Below are 21098 nucleotides of genomic sequence, written 5' to 3' on the forward strand. Positions count from 1 at the left end.
TTATCTCCCTTGCTTCTTAAACAGTACTGAAACTGCTGATAAAATTTATTCTCAAATAGATATAGTTTTCTAGTCTTTTCTTTTGGGTCAAACTGCTGGTTTGTGTAAATAAATGAGGGTTTATGTAAACAAGTCTTATTATCTGGGTGGGGGGGGGACCAAGAGTCATCCTGTGTGATTTGCTTTTTAGAAAGGATTGCTCATATTTTTAAACAGATATTTTGAAAGACACTGCCTATTTATCATCAGGCATATTTTAAGGAAGTGATGTTTTCTTTTGTGTATCTCTGAGTCACTGTAGCAACTGGACCACTTTCTATTCATTAATCAGGAGGCAGCAGCCAAAGAATCTATCCTTTCTCCCTGGGTTTGGGAGCCTTTGTCTATAGCTCTACCTCTTATTTTACTTCTTAAAAAGTTTATTATTACTTTTTGCTCTACCTTTTAAAAACTTCATAGATTTTGGAAATAATTTTTTTCAAAACCATTTCCTTGATCAGACAGTTTTCCATTGTTCAGAGTGTTCTTTGTCACTATTTTCTTCTCTGTGTCATTTGTTGGCCTCTTTGGAATACAAAGTGTATTTTGATTTTTTTCCTTTCTTTGTACCTCTGTGCTTTAAATTCTTATGGCTATAGGAGGTTTTTCTAGGTCTCTAGAGTTGTGCAGTAAATTATATGGAATCCCTTCCACTCATTCTTCCTTATGGATACCACTGGCTGGAAAAGCTCTTAATTAACAATGGAGGGACATATATTCCTTTAGGTAGTTCAACAAAGGAGCTGCTATTCATCAGAGAAGTTTATGAACACAGTGCCTCTTGATCAATGTCCCTCCTTTCAACATTCTCACCTGTCCCTCTACCCTACCTCCTTCTTTCACTTTTCTTAATTTTTAGGTTATTTTTAGAATTTTTTTCCATTTAACAAAGCCATTTATGTATATAATGCATCTTGATCTATGACATCCCTTCAATATCTTCACCCTCTTTCCACCTGCCCCTTCCCTTACTTTTCTCAGTTCTGTGGCATATACTAGTGCCTTCTTGCCTGCATTGTACTTGTCTCCCCCATTCATTCTTCTACCTTTTTCCTCTTGACTTCCCCTTGCAAGTACTGATTTCCTAGTACTCATTTTGTTAGGTTTTGAATTAGTCTTGCTAAATAATTATACTCTTTGCATTCTCCATAGATTCTATTATACTTCAGTTAATTCATTTATAACTACTTGGGTGCCACCCAATGTGCTTAATGCTAGATTTATAGACACATTTTAGTTATCACTAACGAGGGAAACCATGTGTTTTTCTGGGTCTGGTTTACTTCACTTAGCATAATCCTCTCCTTCTCTTTCCATTTCTTTTTGAACAGTTCAATGTCATACTTTTTGATGGATGAGTAGAATCCCATTGCATATGTGTATACACACACACACACACACACACACACATTTTCTTGATCCATTCATCCATCGAGAGGCATCTGGGTTGATTCTATATCTTGGCTATGGTAAATGAACAGTAAACATGCAATAAACATGGTTATAGTGGTAGCTTTAGTGTATGCTTGCTTGTATTCTATTGGATAAATGCCCAGGAGTGGGACTGCTGGGTCATAGAGAAGCTCTTCCATATTGCTTTTCAGGGTAGTATGTTTACATTCCTACCAATAATGTAATAGAGTTCCCTTTTGGCCACATCAATGCCAGCATATAGTTTTCTTGATAATGGCTGTTCAAACTGGGGTGAGGTGAAATTGCAGTGTTGTTTTGATTTGCATTTCCTTTATGGCCAGAGATGTTGAAGATTTTTTCCATGTGTCTACTGGCAATATTTACTTCTTCTTTTGAGAAGTCTCTCTTTAAGTCATTAGTCCATTTATTTATTTGGTTGTTGTTTCTTTGGATGTTAAGCCCTTGTCTAATGGATAACTGGTAAAAATCTTCTCCCACTCTGTGATCTTGCATTTTGCTTGTTAGCTATGCCCTTTACCAGGCAGAAAGTTCTAAGTTTGATGTAAAGTTCTTTTAAAGCTTTTCCTCCTTCTAAGCTTCAGCAATTTTATCTCAATTTTTGTCAGTCATTTTTGGACCACTGGGACAGTGGTGAGCAATTGGCCTAAGCCTTCATCACCTGATATTCTGTGGCCACCTTTCCCAGCATGAATACACTATCCTGAATACAGTATTCACTTTGTATATCAATTGCTGGACCACCTTAAATGGCACACAAAATAGGAGAGGCACAACCTTGGTATGCCAGAAGTCCTGAAGTGTAACCCAGTTTACAGAAACAACTTGTTTTCTCAGCATAATGTGGATCCACATCAAAAGGTTTGGGCTAGGAGTTTAACCCAGAGGTGCAGGACACTTGATGTAGTTCAATTTCTACCCCTCCCCATGTTTTATAGGTACAGAGACCCACAACTTTTCAGTGATTTAATCAAAGCTGAATAATAGTCACTTGAAAACTAAAAATTGTAGTACTTGCCACTAACCCAGAATGTCTAGTTATCTAAGGTCTTTGACTTTGAGTGATCGAGTCTTTGTCTTACAGAGTGGGCCGGGCATTAGGGAGTCAGGGAATACATTTATACCAATTGTGATTAATCCATTCAAGGAAAAATATCACAACTTTTATTGTTGTAAAAAGCATTCAGTAGAATTTAGAACAAGAGAATTCTTATTTTGGTATTGAGAGACACGTCACCAGGTGGTGAATAGATGTGTGTGTGTGTGTGTGTGTGTGTGTGTGTGTGCATATGTGTGGCTTGGATGAATAAGAAAAGGGGAATGATTCAACCAGCACATGTCCCCAAAGTTTTGAAAGTGTCTATTTCAAATGGACCATGTTGATCTGAGAGCCAGGAGTTAAGAGAGCAAGATAGAGAAAGTGAGAAACAGCACTGTGATCCCCAAACTGGTTTATCTAGAGAAGGTAGTGAAAGAAGGGGAATAATTTCATCTTATTTGTACTCCCATTAATTAGTAGTGCCCGTCCTGGTGTCCAGTCAAAGTTAGTGTATCTACTTCTCTGTGTCCTGTTAGACCATCATGGGAAAAGACAGACCCAGAAATGAGTGTGTACATGTGTGTGTGTCTGTGTAATTGCTACCTTGTACGCATGCCCATGCACTTACAAACCTGTGTATGGGCTGAGGATGGGCAATGCATTACTGAACAAAAGAGGCAATCTTCTTCAATTTTTTTGAGAGCCTTTTTCTCTTTGTTTCCATTCACAAAGAGTACAAAAATTCATAAATAAATCCTAGTTGTTTTGAAGCTACAGTAAGTAAAGAGAAAAGTTGGCTGTAAATGAGAATTCAGGCTGTGGTAATGCTTATTCTAAATGATTCATGGTGAAACCACACCATTAGAATAATGAAAATAAAAGCTTAGCACCTGCCAATGATTCAGGCCACCACTGAGATATTATGTCTTGCAGGGCTGGGAGATGCTCTGCTGTAGTGCCTAAATGGTCTTAACACAGAAGCTTTGTGATAGTAGAGAAAAGATTTCAAGGAAGAGCCAGAAACCCCGTCTCCTCAAAGCCCAGCTCTTCTTCCTAATGAACCTCATGTGACCACACCATCTGCATTCCAGGAGCACTTAGGTCTGAAGACAAGAGGGATTTCACAGTGTGATTAAGTTTACACAATAACACAAAATACACAGCAGCTAACAATCATCTGCCAAATTTCAGGAGAACTTTGCCCCACCATGAAATATCTTAAATTGGTTGCTTATCTAGTATATGAGTCCTTGGGATAATTGCTGGCTATCTCTTCCTCTTTATTTCAGCTTTTCTGGGCCCAACTGTTTTCTACAGCATAGGAAACACCCCAGTTATCAGGGTTCAGTTAGAATAAGAGCTCCATTTTATAAGGCTGGTCATTTGTTCCACAGTCTGCTAAGATGTCTCTCTACAAAGATTTCCTTTCCAAGGCCATTGTTCTTCCTGGCATTTTATAACCCACTTGGGGGTGGGGGGGCTTTTATTCATAGTAGCAGGTGATAAGCTATTTTCAAGCCATGGGAATAATCATAGTAATTCAGTACTTTTCCTTATTAGCACCTCTGAAAAGGGAAGCTATGCTGTCCCTTTTCTTAGAGTTTTTAGTCCAGACAGACTACGATCTATGCTGCTGAATGAGAAAACATCTCCCAATTTTTATAATAGTCAAAAGTTGCATGGATGAGAATGCTCAGTACTTCTTTCTTTGCTCTGAGAGAAGTCATCAACCTTGTACCACCGCCATTGTGACTTTCACTTCTGGTTCTAGAGACAACTGAATGATAGATGCATGTGTGGCTACCGGAGTATGCAAATGTTTCCTCTCAGGGGGTGAGGTTATTTGCCTATACTCTGATACCTTTCAGGAATCTTCAGAATTTTCTAAGATGAAGGGGGGGCCGTGATAGAAGGGTGGAGGGTAAATTTGGACACAGAAGGCTTATGTGTTTTGTTATGTGACGAGAAGGAACCAGGGTTCAGTTTTCATAAATACTCCATCATCAGTGCCATTTCCTTACTAATGTGATGAAAGGGCTAAATCTGCAATGGGTGTTAAATAAGCACACATTTAGAAACATTTGGAGACAACTGTGATTTATCCAAGCACTATGATTCCCCTTTAGGCCTATTATTGTCAATTAAGTCAACATGTACTAAGTATATGCAATTACTTTTTATAATGGACTATGTATTCTATTCATCTAACAGTTTTGTCACCTTTCTGAAGAAATGTACTTAGTCCAGATGATGAATAGTTCTAAGCACTGTGCTAACATTCCAAGGTCTAAGAATGTTGTCTAAAATTAGTACATTACTTAGAAATTGTAAGTTCTTTGATCAGGGCTGATATTTGACACACTGAAAGAGAACTTTGAAGAAAATTTCCTTCCTTCCTCCTTTCCTTCCTTCCTTCCTTCCTTCCTTCCTTCCTTCCTTCCTTCCTTCCTTCCTTCCTTCCTTCCTTCTTCCTTTGTTTCATATGCTAGTTCCCTTCCTTCTTTCTTTCCTTTACTATGCTATTACTGAGACTTGGACTTGAGGCCTCTTGCTGTTCCTTGGCTTTGTCACTCAAGGTTGGTGCTCTATCACTTGAGCCACACCACCACTTTTATCCTTTTTCTGGTTAATTGAAGACATGCATCCCACAGACTTTTCTCCCACTGTTGACTTCAAATCATGATCCTCAGAACTCAGCCTCCTGAGTAGCTAGGACTACAGGAATGAGCCATTAGTATGCAACTCAAAATTGTCTATCTTTGTGCTAATTTTAAAAGCTACCTTTTTGAAAGTTTGAAGAATGAGCACAAATGACAGATAGAATTATAAATGCACAGGAAAACATGTGTTTTCAGTCGATACCAAATGCTAAAAATTTTTGCTCTTAGTACAGAGCAGAGTTGAAATTTAAGCTGAACTGGCTAAACTGGGAGGAATTGGTTGTAGGGAAAGGAGAGGGCTTCACAGAATAAACATGGAGGACCATTGATCTAGGAGCTCCTGTGCTTCCAGACCAGGATGTGATATGCTCAGACTAATGTGAATGAGTAGGAAAGGTGAGCTCTGAGCCTGGAGTCCAGCTCTTCCACTCTTCATTGAAGCCCTTTTACATCATTCACCATAGCTATAGCTCTGGGTACCTGGCTGTCTATATGTTTACAAATTACAGATTATCTACATATGGTAACTGTGATCCATTGTACAGTTTAGACATTTGTAAATAAATGAGATTAATATTCTCTGCCTTCTTGGAAGTTACACTGTCACTGAGGGAAAAAGTATAGCCCATGAATTTAAAAAGTTATTCAGAATTAAAATAATCAGATAATTACAAACTACCAGAATTAAAACAGGATGTTTGTGTTTATGTGTGTGTGCACACATGTGTGCATCACACACATTCATGTGCTTGCTTGTACATGTATAAAGACAAAGAAAGAGGGCTTAATTAGATACTGCAGGAGTCTCTTTAGATACTGCAGGGATCTCTTAGGAGGTCAAATTTAGCCTGGGGTGTGATGACAAGGAGTCAGACACATTGATGTCTTGAGAAGGGCATTCTAGAGGGAAGCAACAGCTAGAACCTGGAGTAGAGATGATCTTGAGGTGATTAAGACCAGGACAACTAGAAAGTGGGGTTGAGGACAGAGGACAAGCTCATAGATGTGTGGGAGGCTAAACGTAGCAAGGTTCTCTGGGCATCAGCTAGCTGTCAAGCATTACTAGGATTACTAGTAGTTCTGAAATACTAATTCGTTTTAGTACCAGAAGTAGACTTTCCAAGTACAAGCCAGGTACTACTGGCTCACACCTGTAACCCTTGCTCCTCAGGAGGATGAGATCTGAGGGTCATGGTTCAAAGCTAGCCCAGGTTGGAAAGTCCATGAGACTCTTATCTCCAATGAATCACCAAAAACAGCTGTAAATGGTAGAGCAGTAGCCTTGAGCAAAAACACTCTGGGATAATGCCCAGGCAGCCCTGAGTTCAAGCCCCAGGACAGACAGACAGACAGACAGACAGACACACACACACACACACACACACACACACACACACACACACACACACAGAATTCCCAAGTACAGAAACACTGGGGTCTTGGCAGATCAAAGCCAAGTGCCCCATTATTTAAGGCATTTGTTAATTGGGCAGAATTTCAATACTTTCCTCAGTAAGTAGCTGGATTTCCCCATGGCTTGTACCATTAATGGCACACTTGCACACAGAATTACCACTTGGACAGTGGCTTTGGATTTCTGTCATTAACCATGTGTACCATGATACAGTAAAGCTCTTCCTGATTTCATGATTCTTATTTCCATCCCAACCTCCAAGAGTACAATGACCATATCTACTTGTGAGGAATCATTGACCTATTTTATCTCTAAGATCTCAACAGGTCTTGCTTCTCATTTGTAAAAGGTTTCAATTGTCCCTTGCTAAACACGTAAAATGAATTTACTTCTGAACTGAGACCTTGTATATCAATTTTTTACAACCTTAAATATAGCATTTTATCACTACTATAAATGGTTCTCAACTTATTTCTTATAAATCCTTGAGTGTTGAAGGCAAGAGGCCTCCCTAATTCACTTGTCTCAATTCATGCAGGATTGCTAAATGGAAGCCAGGTCATTTGGATAATATTTCAAACATATAGTCTGTACTTGTGTTAAACAAAATAAATCTGCAATTTTACAATTGGCCTGGGCAGCTAGCATGATTGTATTAGACTTTCCAATAAGAACTACTTCAGAATAACTTCCTTTCTCTTTTAAAACTCACAAAACTGACCCAGTGGCTCAATGTCATCACTCACACGCTGGGGTCATGGTATGTGGAGTCTACACTTTCAGGTTGATGTATTTTTCTAGCGAAATAGCTAAGTTTCTGGCAATTATGGAAGAGCATATGATTCTATCATGATGATAAATCAAGTTGGGAGCTTTCTTGCCCAAATTAGAGGCTACACAGGTTGAGAACCCTTTCTACTTTAATATTCTGCTACTTTGTTACCAGGTCATATTTTTTAATCCTTGTGGAGGTAATGCTACATCAGTTATCAGCTTTGCTCTTGCCCTGGTGACCTAATTAAATAGGGACTGCTCTCCTCATGTTCTCATTGGCTTCTCTGACCCAGTGGGTGTTAATCAGCTATCCATCACTATGACAATACCTGAGATAATCAACTTACAAGGAGGAACAATTTGTTTCATGGCTTCAGAGGTTTAATTCCATGGCTACTTAGTCCTGTTGCGTTGGGCTTATATTGAGACAATCTCAATATAGAGATGGAGGATAGGTGGTAGGATAAAGTTATTCACCTCATTGAAGTAGGAAACAAATAGAAAGAAAGAGGCTGGGGTACCACTATGTCCTTCAAGGTCATATCCCCAATGACCCAACTTCCTTCCATTAGGCTCCATCAGCTGGAGACCAAGCTCTCAACCAATGAGCTTTTGAGGGACATTTAACATCCAGAAAGTAACATCTCTCAGGTTTATACAAAGCCTTATACATTTGTCTCATCTAAGAGTGAATGTTTTAGAACTATTCAGAGCACCACTTTGCGATGGAAAAAATTAGAATTGGTCTCTAGCTATGACAGTATGTACATCTTGGAGGAAAAAGTTTAATTAATCCAGTAACCATCAATGAGGACATGGCTAATGTTTGGACAGGCCAGCATGGATATTCCTTGCCTTCTAAAGCTTTAACACTGGGCCTTTGTTTGGCCATTGGCGGCAAGTGAGGCCTAGGTCCTGTTCCTGAACCCCCTGTCTTCTTCAGCTTGCTCTCCTGATCATCTTCCATTCTGCTTCGAATGCCCCGGGCTGACTCAATGAGCTACAAGATGAGCTGAATGTTGTTGGGAGAACTCTAGCCTAGATTTCCCTGGTGGGAATTGTGGGAAGACTTCATAGAAAGGATGGGTCTACTCTCCATCCAAATGACCCTCCTATTGTCTTCTGGAAAGCTGCAATTTTAAGCTATAGAAGGACAGAGGCAATGTACTGGCACTGACTGTTGGCCCAATCTCAGCTGAAGAGCAGCAGCCTGTTGAACAGGTGGGTGGCAGTGTGTAGCTGCTCCTGCCTCGTCACCCCATCTCAGCTTCTCTCTGTTCTGGTGTCTGCTCTGAGACTTAAATCAATTTCTTTTTCTTTCCTTAACCCATGGAGCTTGAAGTTCTTGCCACTATCTGGTAAAGGACTATGAAATGGCAGTTTGGCAGTGGCCTAGGGAGATGGGGAGTTGGAGGTGAAATGAGGACATCTAACAAGTACAGAAACTGCAGACATTTCCTGATGGCCTACCTCAGAGGCTGTGCTAACACAAAAAGGCACACAAATTGGGTGTGTGTCTGAAGATATATGAATAGGCTTCTTGATGATGGCAGATAGGATAGGAAAGGGAAAAAATGGAAATGGAGGTAAAGCAAATGGAATTTTATTTTGACAATAATGATAGAACCTCTTGAAATTTCTCTCCTAAAGAACTCAAGATATGGTCATCTTTCTGGTTTCATTGCAATAGCTAGGACCCTATGTGCAGGCAAAAGGAAGGAAATGTATATGATGTTTCCTTCTATATAACCAAATAGAATTTTAAAAACAGTATGTGGGAAGTACCCAAGATTATCACTGTAGTGGAGGAAAAATGGGGATGAACAGATAACTAAGATTTCCAATGCCATTTTCCAGACTCCCTGCAGAATTCAGTGGTACTTAACCATTTCAAGTTCTTGTTATTACTTCTGGTTCCACTGGGTTTTCCATTTGTTTGTTTTGTCTGGTTGAAGATTGATAGATAAAGCCAATGGTCTTTGTGTGGTAAGGAATTCAGAAAAATGGAATTTATTTCACGGGAAGGAAATAATTCGATAATGGCTTAAAAGCTTATTCTTAATCACATAAGAGACAGTCATTGGTTTCTAGAGATTTTATTATTATTATTTGTGTGTGTGTGCGCGCACGCGTGTGTGTACACGCGCGCGCACACTAGGATTTGAACTCCGTGCTAGGTCATTGTCCCTTAGCTTTTGTTTTTCAAAGTTGGTGCTCTACCACTTGAGACACAGCTCCACTCTGGTTTCCTGTTGGTTAGTTGGAGTTAAAAAGTCCCCTAAACTTTTCTGCCTGGGCTGGCTTTGAACCACAGTCTTCAGATCAAAGCATCCTGAGTAGGTAGGGTGGGCTCTTGGCTTTTAGAGTCTTTTGTAAAGGTGGAATCTACTCCAATCAGCTCTTATTTTCCCTAGTCACTAGAATCTTAATGTCACAGACTCTACATTACCCCCAGCAATGGAGAACAGTCTTCTGTAGTTCTCCCTATGTGCTGGACTAGACCACACTTGATGCTTTTGCTCAACTAGTTTTAGTTTGGATGTACTTGCTCCATTGTTTCTCTGTAAGCCTACGTGCTCCAGGCAGACTTGGCTCACAGCTCAATTTCACAGGTCAGTTACACAAGTAGGAAGAACTTTGATTATACCCAGCTCTGGGGGGAAAACAGCATAATAGCATGAAAAGCCAAGATATGAGCTAATTGCTTAGAGTTGAGCTTAGACTATCTTGCCAATGTGTCCTTTTCTCCCATAACCATAAGAATGTGAACTTGAATGTAGGAGAATTAGCAAGGGGAACATTAGGAGATACAACTAAGGAATATTCTTATGTTCTGTACATTCCTATGTAGCCAGGAATGAAACAGAGACAGCAGGTCAATATTTCTGTGACTTTCACTTAAAGTATTTAGCATAATGGTGGATGAGCACGGTCTAGCTGGAAAAAGAACAAATATTTGGATGGTCTGGAGGTTTGGAGCCACATTGTCCTAAGTTTGAATTTGGCTCTAATACTTGCTTGCTGTGTAACTTTGGGCAAATTACATAAACTTTCTGGCATTGCCTTTCTCATCTCTGAAATGACAATAAGGGTTATACTGAGGTGCATATAGCTTATTTGTGAATAGCCTACCTCGCTGAGACCCTAGCCAGGAATGGACAATATTATATATGAACAACTACTGTAAGACAATGTTCCTGCCTCTGCTTCAGCTTCTATCTTCAACAAAAATAGTTAAAATACAATGCTAAAATTATCTGTTTATATTCATCAAGACTGGCAATTTTCAACTTTTACTTCACATTAGAATCAGGGAGTTTCAAAAAATCATCCACTAGAGTGGAGGCATGGCTCAAATGGTAAAGTGTTAGCTGTGCATGGAAAAAAATTAATGATATATGAACCCCACTCCAGGACAATCAAACCAGGAGCAGTGGGGCTAGGTGTCAAAGTCTCCAGGTGATTGTAACATGCATATAAACTGAGAACTACAGGACAGTTCATTTACATGTGAGCACCCCTTAGAGCAGAGACCAAGCTTGTTCCTCTTCCAATTCCTAGCTCAATATAGATGTTCAGTAAATACCATTTGACCCTTGCTCAAAAAGTGAGTTATCCAATCTCAAGTGTTGTCTCATATGAACTAATACATTTCCTGAGCACAGACACATAGGAAAGTCAGAAGTTAAAAAAAAAAAAAAGCTGGATCTTCTGGGCTGTCACACTGCTCTGTGTGTGTGTGTGTGTGTGTGTGTGTGTGTGTGTGTGTGTGTGTGTGTGTGTGTGTGGTGTCTGGTAGTAAGTGGGGTTTGAACTCAGGAGCTTTCACTTGTTTAGCTTTTTTACTCAAGGCTGGTGCTCTATCACTTGAGCGACACCTCAATTTCCAGCTTTTCTTTTTATAGTTAATTGGTGCTAAGAGTCTTGAGGACTTTTCTGCCTGGCCTGTCTCTGGCTTTTGATTCTCAGATTTCAGCTTCCTGAGTAGTTAGGATTATAGGTGTGGTCCACAGGCACCCAGCTCCTCAAGTCTTTTGTATGAAATGGCATAGTATTTGTATATATAACATACTCATATATTTTATATTATCTCTGAATTATACATAATATCTACTATAAGGTAAATGCTATGAATAAACCATATCATTTCAGGGCATAAGGACAAGAAAAATGTCTGTATCTTTAGTACAGATGTAGTTCATTTTAGAAAATATTTACAATCCATGCTTGTTTAAATCCACAGATGCAGAATCCAAAGATGTGAAGGGTCTTCTGTATTCCACATACAGATGTGTGATTTGATAGCTTAGGCTCTAATAGCCACTGCCAGCGTGAGTTTGTGTCCACTATTTATAATGATTACTTCTGCTCTTTTTGGGAAACACCTGATCAAGACCATACCTTCCCACTCTGTTAGTTTGGGAAAGATCAAGTGATCACAAAATAAATATCCAAGTAGGGGGCACAAGTAATCATATCCAGGAAAAATTTCCCATGTATACTCTTCATCTGCTGTGACAAAGTGGCATTTGCTCTATTTATTTGGTCCTCGATTGAGGAACACACAGAAGACAATTCTCAGCTGATCCATGTGGAAGATGTAACATGAAAGAAAAAAACCCCAACCCATTGTGTCTTGAAGTTATTGGGATGTGAAGGTTATTTGTTACTACAGCACAACGCTGCATATCCTACTGCATACAGATATGTACCAGAGGAATTTGAAGTTGGTTATATCTTCTGCAGAGAAAGTGAGAAAAGTGTTGTACGAAATTGTTCAAAGCTGATCCTTTCTGAACCACTTCTCACTCTTCATATACACAACACTGGACAGGTTTCAACACTTTCCTAATTTTCAATCTCCCCATCTGTAAAAATCATTGGACTGTGGTTATGAAAACATATAATCTGCATTAAGGGTTTAGCAGGATGCTTGGTGAATGATGATTACACAGTCCTATTATTTGTGGAATAAACGGAACAAATAATGAAAAGGCAGAAAGCACAAAAGCATGCCATAAATATTTGTTGAATGAATGAGTGAAGAAAGCCAAAATGAAAAAAGGACAAAGACACTGCAGAACATCTGTGAATCCTTTTAGCATGGTATTTGATTTTTCAAAGATTTGCTGTCTTTTTAACCTTCACCTGGGAATGAGGTATCTTTTAGAGAATGAGAGATGAGGAAAGCACTAGTCAATGAGAAATAAGCTTATTGTTTTAAAGACCTTACAGTGTTATGGTACTTTCTTGTTTCTCTTCTCTTAAGCACAATGTTTGCAGTACATTTATATTCCTGTGAAGCTGGCTCTGTGTTCTGTCTTTCAGGGACAAGGAGCATTCTGAATGCTTGTTCCCCATCCATCCCTGGGGATGAAGGATGGGGATCTCCTGGATCATACACTAAGGCTGGCCAGACATGGCAGATCCACAGGATCCTGGAAGGAAGGCTTTAGGGAAAAGCTGAGTTTTGTTCTTACAAGCAGTAAGTTCCTTCTGATTTTTTTATTATTATTTTTTTGTTTATGTGATACTGAGGAATTGAACCCAGGGCCTCATGCATGCTAGGCAACCCTCTACCACAAAGCCACATTTCCAGTCCCTTCCTTCAGATTTAAAATTCACTATACTGGAATAAAATCTAGTCTGCCAAAGCACTGGTTTGGAAGGTGCAAATTTTATTGGGTACTGTTCTTGTTTCCATGGAAGTTTGTGGAAAGGGTCCAGTGGGAGATTTGGATGCAAATGAAATAATGACTTGAGATGGCAACATTTGATTTGGGAAAACAAACCAAAACAACCCCCCAAACAACAACCTTGCATAACTACTCCATTAGAAAACACACAGGTGAACGTCATGTCTCACAGTGCTATAATACTTTTACTACTATGAACTAAGACCTCACTTTTCACACACACACACACACACACACACACACACACACACACACACACACAGAGAGAGAGAGAGAGAGAGAGAGAGAGAGAGAGAGAGAGAGAGAGAGAGAGAATGAGATTGGTCCCCTCCTTCCAGGATCTGAAGGTTGGATTTAATGTAGGTGGTTAGTGAAGGAGGGAAGGACGTCCCTGTCAATCACACCTGTAGAATAGAATCTCCTTTCTTAAGCGGCAAGAGTTCTTCTTGGAAGACAATGACAATAAGGGTATATTGATGGGAAGTAGCCAAAACGAAGTGAAAACCTGCTCTCAACCTTTTCTGTCTTGCTGCTATAGGAATCTTCTCTTTTCTACTCTGTTCTGTCTCAGAAATTTCCAGATGTAGATTGACAGCTTGAGTTAGTAGTGGTAGCAAATTAGCTTGCGTGAATGTTATAAATTTTCACTGTTTGATCCTTAAACTCAATTATGTCATCTAGCACAAAGCTTAGCCAAATTCAGGGCAAGAGCTGTCATGTGAATGGCTGAGGAAAGGGGAAGAAAGTAAAGCTTTATCATGTTATTATTCCCAAATCCCAAAATATTCTTTCAGAAGAGAAGAATATTAGGAAGTATGGATAGAGAAGATAAGAAACATGTGAAAATTAGTCTTGGGTTGCCCTGGGTCAAATCCTGGTTTTCATGGATGCATGCTGCTTAATCATTCTGAATTCAATCATCTCTCCTCTCCTCTCCTTTGTTTTCTTCGCTCTCCTTTCTCCTTCTCTCCCTTTCTCTCCCCCTTCCCCACTGAAACACTGAAATAATGTACAATGAACAATTTAACATGGTTTACTTGAATTATTTGGTTTTTCAGGATTGTTTGAAAATAAGTTACAAACATCATGACATTTTTTTCCCTTTGCACACTCTCTTGTATCTTCTAAGCAAAGGACCCAATTGTGCCCAGTCACATTGATTCAGCCATATTATCCAATTAATTGTATTGTGATATTTCAAATTGACCCTCAAATATATGTAAAGCATTTTCTTGGTTATCTTATCTATTTATTTTCTTATTTCTTTCTTCCTCCTCATAGTGCTGAATTTCCTTCAAGAGTATAAGTTAGTTGTTGTATCTCACAATCTGAATTTATCTTGTTGAAGAAGATTTTCTCAACCTCAGTAATACTGACACTTTGAATCAGAAAATTCTCCATTGTGAGGTGCATTTTCTAGCAGCATTCTCCTCCCCCTCCTCGTCTTCCTCCTCCACTTCCTCTTCCTCCTTGCCTTTTCCCACTACCTCTTTTTCCTCCTCTTCTTCCTTCTTCTCCTTTTTTTCCTTCTCCTTCCACCTCCTCACTCTTTTTGGCTTTTGAGACAGGGTCCTGCTACGTATCCCTGGCTGGTCTGGATCTCACTAATTCAGGCTGGCCTCAGGTTCACTATCTTACTTCAGCAGCATATTTGGTCTCTATCAATAAATACCAATAATCATTCCACAGTTATGACAACCAAACATGTCTCAAAACACTGACGATTATCCTGTACTGATAGAATTACCTCTAGTTGAAATCCACTGCTCTCGACACTGTTGTTAAGAATACTAGGGGAATTATCTAGGATCTTGACACTTTATGTTTCATTGTATAGAAATAATAACAGTAATATTAAGTGGAATAATTTGTTTAAATTGTACATTGTGGTTATTCATTTTGGTAGTACTCTAAGCCCATGTGGTTAGCCCATGTTTCATTCAATAATTTCAACAAACATTGATAATTAGATATTTTTCCTGAAACAATACACACAAAAATGAGTGCGATATACCTATTTACTAATTATTTCATTGTAGTTGAAATTGTTCTGTAACAAAAGAGCTTTCCTTTCTATTCTATTTCTTCTTCTCTTAATGTTGTTATTGATGAATGAATTAATAAAAATTAATTGAATTGTAACTGTTAATCAGAAAATTTGTGCTCAAATTGTCCCAACTTTTTCCAGTGGAAACCCTTTCACAAGAGTGTTACTGGTTATGAATATGTAAAATACACAGTTAAAAAAATCAAAAGTTTGTCAAAAGATTAGACAAATCTCTTGTTTTCTTCACTTTTTTTTTTTTGCTAGTTCTGGGGCTTGAACTCTGGGCCTGATCACTGTCCCTAGCTTCTTTTTGCTCAAGGCTAGCACTCTACCACTTGAGCCACAGCGCCACTTCCGGCTTTTTCTATATATGTGGTGCTGAGGAATCGAACCCAGGGCTTCATGTATATGAGGCGAGCTCCTTACCACTAGGCCATATTCCCAGCCCTCCTTCACTTCTTTATAGGTTACCATTATAGTTTACTATTTTCACTCTCTTCTGAAAAAAAAGTAAAAATGAAATAAAATAAAAAATTGGAAAACAAGTAACAACATGGATATTACATACATTGTTTTGTATTTTGCCATTTGTTTATCCCAAAAGTAGAATACTATATAGCATTTTTCACCTTGCATTCTGCTTTATAGTATATCAGGAAGTAAATACCAGTTCATACAGAACTTTGTTTTTGTTTGAGATCACTTCAGAGTATACCATTGTGTATCTTAGTTTATTCAACCCATCTTCAATGTACAGGTATTTAGGCTGTTTCCAAAGGCTTACTACCACAACTAATAGCACTGTGAATTACTGTGAATATACCTGTCTTCTTTTACCTAAGGATTCTCTTTCCATAGTTTCAGTAAAAAGATCTTTTGTAATTCAGTTGAACCTATCATTAAGTCAATTGTGATCTAAGTGTGGGCTCCCAATCATAGACCACAATCAAAAGTTGTATCGATTACTATTTTCTCTAAATGAAAATAAAAAGGTAGGCTCAAAACATTAGGTGAAATTATTTGATTTGCTTCTCTCACCTCAATTAGTAGAGAAATATAATACAGAACACTTAGAGTCTTCTTTATTAAAAATTTCATTTCAAGATACAAGGAAAAACAAAGAATTTGGCATCAAATATACTTGGAAAGAACTGGTGCTATTTAAATACCCCTCGTGTATACTTTCTAAATGAAGTAAAATCTAACCCCACAATAATAAAAACATTCTATTCTATCCTAAAGTATCACCCACCTCAATGCAGTTTATGCTTTTATCTCATTAAAATTATAAAATTTAACAAAGTATGTCTTATTCAAATCCTCCTTACAGTTCTAATATTCATATTTCTAACTGAGGAAAAAGATACCCTTTGAATTATTGAATCACATGCAAATACAATTAGAGGAAATTTTAAATCTCTGGGACTCTTGAGCATGTATCTCTGTTTTGAATTTGGGTAACACTCAAATTCAATTCAATAAACTTTTGCTAGCAATGGAATTATGTGTTGATAAATGTACTTCTTATGCTTAATCTAGATGGTCAACTTGGCTAGCTTATGAAATTCTCAAGAAACCTAGTAAAGTAGATCTCTGGTATGGCTGAGAGGGTGTGTAGAGAAATGATTTAGCTCAAGAGTTCAATGGAATGAATGAATGAATAAATCCCTTGATAGAGTGATAATATGATAGCATTATTTGGAGGTGGTAGAAGGTAAAAGGTGGAGAAGGTAGGAAGTAGGCCGCAGGGTCATGGAGGAAGTGGGTCACTGGGTCATGCCCTTGGGCCTCTATTTTCTCCTGGTCCCTTCTTGTCTTCCTTTCTCTCTGTTTCCTATTGGCCATGATGTAAATCTGTCTAGCATGTCATCTCTGTCATGATGAACAAGATCCTTTGAAAATGTGAGCCCATAGAAATCTTCTTCCTTAGTTATTCTTTCTGGCATTTTGGTCACAGCCACACAAAAATTAACTGATACACCAGCCTAAATTGAAAATACGATTAAGCAGAAAATGCATTGAATACTGAACCTGCACCCTAGAGTAAATATGCTCAGAATACCTACATTTGCCTACATTTGGGAAAAACTCTTCTAACAGAAGGACTATTTTTGTAATAAAGTATTAAATACCGCATGTAACTTATCAAAATAAATCAATTATATCTAAAAATGCTGATAGGATTAGTTGTTTATCTATGTGACCATGTGGCTGACTGAGAACTTTGGTTTGCTGCTTCTATACTGGATCATAAAAGTACCACATATTGCTTCCCTAAGGAAAAAAGAAAATTCCAATCTTAAGCATAGTTTCTACTCAGTGTGTGTATCACTTTTTATATCACGGTAAAGCTGAAATCCTGAAGTCAAGCCAACATTCAATCAGGGATATTTGCATATTAATTGTGCATTTACTATGTCTCAGACATGTTTCTAGTTCTTGCAGGAGAAGCATATGTAAGTCACAGAGCTTATTCTCAAGTTATTTGATGTCTAGAGAAGATTATATCTGACAGCTGTAAAAAGTGTTATTATTTGCCTTTAAATAAAGGGGGCAAGTAACAAAGGAACCCATTCTATTGGAGAGATTGAAGAGCCAGACTAAAGTCATTTTGAAGTCAGGCCCCACTTGCAGGCCCTGTAAGCAAACCCAGGACAAGCTTATTAGGGCCCAGCGGGTCAAGAACTCTAACCGCCTGGGAATGCTTAACTCTAACTGCCCCCAGAGTGCCTTGAGCCTTGAGCCAATCAGATTTGTACCCGTGTCTTAATCTTGCTTGCTTGAACACCTCATTGCTGTAACTTTGTTTTTTGCCTTTATAAGCCCTGTGCAATCGCAGCTCTGGGCTTCCTCTTAACCTCCACTGTGTCGGTGGGTAGGATGAGGCCGGAGTTGCAGCTCACCTGAATAAAGCCTTGCTTTTGCATTTTGGAACGTCTGAGTCTTGGTGGCCTTGGTGGTCTTTTCACGACTTGGCATAACAAGATCAATAGAGGTTCAAAAATAGGTGGTATTCAAATTACACACACACACACACACACACACACACACACACACACACTTGTGTCAACTCAAGAGGATAATTAGCCCAATACATAGAAACTTTATAAATTTAGAGACATTTTAGGGTTTAAAATGTGAAAAGTAGCAGCATTTAAATACCCTTGCCCCCTCCAATGACCCCACTCAATTTTGTACTTGTCCCTATGACTGTCTGCCAGAGGCCTTATAAAAGACCCATTTCCAAGTAGGCTGTTCATGACAGAAAGGGCCTTACAGCAAGGCTCTAGGCATAACAACACCTTTGAACTCCAAGTTCCAAGGTCAGCATTTGCAAATAGTAAACAACTGAAATTTCTAAAAGGAGCCACCTTTTGTAAAGCAAACCCAACTCTGATGTGTTTTGTTTTGTTTTTTTTTTTGGCCAGTCCTGGGCCTTGGACTCAGGGCCTGAGCACTGTCCCTGGCTTCTTCCCGCTCAAGGCTAGCACTCTGCCACTTGAGCCACAGCGCCGCTTCTGGCCGTTCTCTGTATATGTGGTGCTGGGGAATCGAACCTAGGGCCTCGTGTATCTGAGGCAGGCACTCTTGCCACTAGGCTATCTCCCCAGCCCAACTCTGATGTGTTTTGTTGTTGTTATTTTCAAGTCAGTTCTTTCCAAATTGAAACTCCCAGACTGACAATGTCTGCATGGAACTCCTTTTCTGGTAGTTTCCTTGATCTCCCTTTTAGTGGAATCAGTGAAGAAGGGTAGACAAGGTAGGTCACCATGATCATGCTTATATTGTTACTGTTCCCACCTCCACACTAAGATCCTCACAAACACACCTTCCTGTCAAGCTGTTTTAAAAGATGTGGGAAGAAAGGCTGGGGGAGTGGTGCTCTCTCCCTCACTTTTCCCTCCTTCCCACTTATCCTTTTTTCTCTCTCCCTGTCTTTCTTTCTCACAAAAATTCATACATGCACAAATGCTAGCATGGGCATACAGCACACAGCATACAATAATGAAGGTACAAAAGGAAACTATAGGGCTGGGGTTTAGCTCAGTGGCAAAGTGCCATTTAGCAAGTACAGCAAGTACAACATCCTAGGTTTGATTCCCAGTACAAAAAAAAAGAAAAGACAAGTTTAATGACTTGGGAAATTAAGGGGGTGCATAGGAGTGGAGGGACAAAGGGTGAACAAATGCAGCAGTGGTGCTCACTAGACAGAAAATGAACTATATGACTTACTGGGGAGGGGGAATCAGGAGGGAAAAACTGGGAGAAAACAAGGGAAGTGGTGACACTGTTCAAAAAGAAAGGTACTCATTACCTGAATATTGTAACTGTAATTCCTCTGAAGATCACCTTTACAATAACAATTTTTTTAAAAGAAAATTAAAAAAAAACTGCACAAAAAATCCAAACAAGAAAGGGAATCACAGATGGTGGGTTTCTAGCAATTCTGTTTTGCAGTTACAGATATTACAGAAAAAGACATGTTTTCTACATAAGGCAGGAGAGATGGTAAAAAGTAATCAGGTAAATTACAATTAATCTGTAATATTTTTATTACCTATTAGGAAAGACAGATCAAAATCTACTCTGGCATAATCTGACCTCTCAGGAGTTCAAAAGTGGTCTAGGAAGCAACTGCAGGGTCTCAATGAATTGCTTGCAAGAAACACAAGTTCTCAAACTCAAGGTACATGGTGGGTAAGAATTTTCACCTTATCAAATTCCCCACATGAATTCTGTGCATGTAAATGTTTGAGAATTACTACAGGCCTTTCCAGGCCCCAAGGAAGAGAATTTGCTCCATCCATCTTTGCTTTATTTGTAGTACCCATTCACAGATCCTAGATGCTATTTTCCTTATCTTGTCTAAAGTTAAAATAAAATGCAATCTTGGAGCCAGGTGCCGATGGTGGCTCATGCCTGTAATTCTAGCTACTCAAGAGGCTGAGATGTGAGGATTGTGCTTTGAAGACAGTCTGAACAAGCAAGTCTGTGGCACTCTTATCTCCACTAAAACTACCACAAAATCTGAAAGTGGCGCTGTGGTTCAAGTGGTAGAATGCTAGCCTTGAACTGAAGAAGCTCAGGGACAGTGCCCAGGCCCAGAGTTCATGCCCTAGGTCAGGTACAACCCCACCTCCCCCATCCTGGAATTTGGTAGCTTTTCTAGTTTATACTTTCCATCTAAGCCAATGATGCCATATGCCACAAACTATTCCTCTGACCTCCTCTACCACAGAACAAGGAATATGAAGAAGAGGAAGGAGAGCCATTGAATAAAATTAAAGAGTTATATACGTTTTCATTGCACAATGGGGATGTCCACTCTACTGTCACCATAATGCATTCTCCTCCAAGGATTATCCTAGCATCCGAGGAACCAACAAATTTTTGTGGTTGTTGGTGGTGGTGATGGTGGTTATGGGCTCTGCCACTTTCCCTGAGCTTTTACGCTCAAAGCTAGCACTGAACCACAGCTCTATTTCTACTTTTTCTGGTGCTCAATCACAGATAAGAATCTCATAGACTTTCCTGCCTGGGCTGGCTTCGAACTTCAATCCACTGATCTTAGCCTCCTGAGTAGCTAGGGAGCCACTGGTACCTGGCCCAACACATTTTTATAAAGGAAAACCTTTCCATCTCTCTACCCACAGTGTTGGCATTTTATATACCAATTGAGTTACAATAGGAAGATATATCTTTGTTTATGTATGTCTGCTATTAATCTTTAAAATCTGTCACCTTAATTGTACGTATAAAAAATTGTTATGTTGAATTGAAGACCCTTTGTAAACTACTTAGAGATAAATTTAAAAAATAGTGACCCTAAGATGCTAAGAAGAGGCTGAGTCCCAGGTCCTCCCTCACACATGCTCATTAAGCATTCTATCATGATATCCCGGCACTTAGACTTCCATGGAGACAAGAGGCCCAGCCCATGCTTCAGAAGCAAGGGCATCCTCACTGCGACCCTGTTCATCCTGAAGTAAGCCTACAT

At 39.1% G+C, this 21098-nt stretch overlaps 1 protein-coding gene and 1 long non-coding RNA gene across 6 annotated transcripts in view; one reads left to right on the plus strand and one right to left on the minus strand.

Annotated features, from left to right (window-relative positions):
* Pcsk5 (proprotein convertase subtilisin/kexin type 5) overlaps window positions 1-21098 on the minus strand; it is a 411976-nt gene that overhangs the window by 60807 nt on the left and 330071 nt on the right. The gene's annotated exons all lie outside the window — the stretch shown is intronic.
* Window positions 14988-15622, plus strand: LOC125340559. The gene is made up of 2 exons (XR_007208778.1): window positions 14988-15336; window positions 15546-15622. It is a non-coding gene; the product is annotated as an uncharacterized LOC125340559 (long non-coding RNA).

The sequence above is a fragment of the Perognathus longimembris genome, chromosome 1 (genome assembly GCF_023159225.1).
Source record: "Perognathus longimembris pacificus isolate PPM17 chromosome 1, ASM2315922v1, whole genome shotgun sequence".
Lineage (NCBI taxonomy): Eukaryota > Metazoa > Chordata > Mammalia > Rodentia > Heteromyidae > Perognathus > Perognathus longimembris.